This window comes from Penaeus japonicus, unplaced genomic scaffold (genome assembly GCF_977035675.1).
Source record: "Penaeus japonicus unplaced genomic scaffold, GWHDUDI00000001_assembly GWHDUDI00000022, whole genome shotgun sequence".
Classification (NCBI taxonomy): Eukaryota; Metazoa; Arthropoda; class Malacostraca; order Decapoda; family Penaeidae; genus Penaeus; species Penaeus japonicus.
The window spans coordinates 25,589,129-25,591,628 of record NW_028234424.1 but is presented as its reverse complement, the minus strand read 5'-3'; positions in this window follow the sequence as shown (position 1 = coordinate 25,591,628).

Sequence of the window (2,500 nt, the reverse complement as noted above, 5' to 3'; positions counted from 1 at the left end):
TATGGATCTATGCTTTGTCGAGCTTTTTGGAATTTAGTTTCTCTATATGTAGAAAGATGTATATATACAGATACAGTGTGTGTGTGAGCGAGTATGTGTGCGTGCGAACATTATGTGACACAAAGCTTCTAGGTGCGCCGCTGCGACACACCCCTCTGTCAGTCACTTTAGGGTCTAATATAGACCCTGAATCACCCCTTGCCCATGTGCCCGTCACTCTGTAGGCTTCTCACTGTCCGTCTGTCATAATCTGTCACCGTGTCACCGGCTGCCGGAAAGTCTCTTGTCTTTTCTGTGAGATTTTCTTTCCTTTTGCTTTTTCTGCAGTATCTTCGTATCAACATATTCGAAAGTAGATATTGCAGTCTCTCGATGACTCGGCGTGTTATGTTATTAAATTCCTGTGTGATTCCTCTATGTTCCACCGATTACATAGGCGACTCTCTCTCTCTCTCTCTCTCTCTCTCTCTCTCTCTCTCTCTCTCTCTCTCTCTCTCTCTCTCTCTCACACACACACACACACACACACACACACACACACACACACACACACACACACACACACACACACACACACACACATATATACATATATATATGTATATGTATATATATATATATATATATATATATATATGTATATATGTGTGTGTGTGTGTGTGTGTGTGTGCACATATACATACACACACACGCTCTCTCTCTCTCTCTCTCTCTCTCTCTCTCTCTCTCTCTCTCTCTTCTCTCTCTCTCTCTCTCTCTCTCTCTCTCTCTCTCTCTCTCTTCTTCTTCTCTCTCTCTCTCTCTCTCTCTCTCTCTTCTTCTCTCTCTCTCTCTTTCTTCTTCTCTTCTCTTCCTCTCTCTCTCTTTCTTCTTCTTCTCCCCTCTCTCTCTCTCTCTCTCTCTCTCTCTCTATATACATATATATATATATATATATATATATATATATATGTGTGTGTGTGTGTGTGTGTATGTTTGTGTGTGTGTGTGTGTGCGTATGAATGTTCGTATGTACGTATCATATGAACCAACATGTATTGCTGATACATCTGAAAATGCATATCTCTTGGCTAATCTATCATACTCCCTGACTACCTAATATTACCATCCACGTGTTTACCATCCTAAGTATGTGTATGTTTGCCTATTATCTAATTATCTAATCTAGCTTTCCATTAGTTTAACTATCTGCGAGCATATATAAGAATGTATGCGAACATAATGACATGCATAGGTATACGTCAGTCTTTTAGCACAAGATGTTCCCTATGTGTACTCTCTAGCATATCTTGAGTCTGCGCAGTCCTGACCTTATCGTCCTGTAATAATAAAATGTCTGGTTTTGAACCTCCGGCGTCCGCGGTACGACGCAGGTTACGTCGCCCGGAGGTCTACAGCTGATTTCGCGCACATGTGGATGCTGAGTGACGAGGTTTAAGGGTGACTGAAGAAAAAAATGGAGGACTGAATTCTGGAGTTTAGTTTGATTGACTAATTGAAAACGCGTGCTGGGGTGTTCTCCTTGGGGAATAGCGTTCGTTTAGGTGACTTTTTTTCTCTTCCCCCTACCCACCTATCACCTTTCATATTTTTTTCCCGTGATTTTTGGTATATATAACAATAATTGAAATTGCAACGAGATTCATTCCGAAGTTTGTCGAGACCGTAACTCATATTATTAAGAGAGTTCGAATGCATAGTTTTTTTCGTCTTTCTGGCTAGTAAAAGTACTTTGGAGTGATCTCATAATTGTCAAAGTATTCATTCTCCTAGATGACGAGGTGGATGAATGGTTCAGGCGTTGGACTGCTGTTCCAATACTGGCTCTCTGCGTTGGTTCAAATCCCATCCTCGTTGATGAATAATATAATTAAGAATGTTTTTAGTACTATCGCAACATCAAGTGCCATCACTGCAGTGAAAAGGTCACACAATGCGAGACAATTTGTGATACATTTTAGAAATATATGCATACTACAAGTAACTTCGATTTTGATTTGCTCAAAAGTCTACAACGACTCACACACATACACACACGTACGTATTCACAATATCCCCCCCCGTCCCTTCCCCTGTAGCCGGACAAAGCCACAAAATTGCTCATTCTACTTCCACCGCCAATCTCTCTGCGCTCGTTAATTAGTAAAGTGATGGATCCACTTAAAATGCAAATAAGTATCCTAGGTGTTAATTGTTTTAGTAATGTGTTCCCGGCCTCCAAGAAGGTGCATAATTTATACATTATGCAGACTTTTTTCCTAATAGATAATTTGTATCTCGAGCTAATCTTCCCTCGAGTAAATCAGCTGGAACAAATTGGTCACCAGAAGGCATGTTCTTCTATTAATATTTTCTATTATTTTTCAATTACTTGAGATACATGTTGCTCCTTGGATGTGTTCAGTGGGAAATACATCAGTTTGGTTCTTTCACACGAAAAGTGATATTCTTATAAGACTTTTTGAAGACTTTGCAGGAAAGAAAGCGACTCTTAACTGCT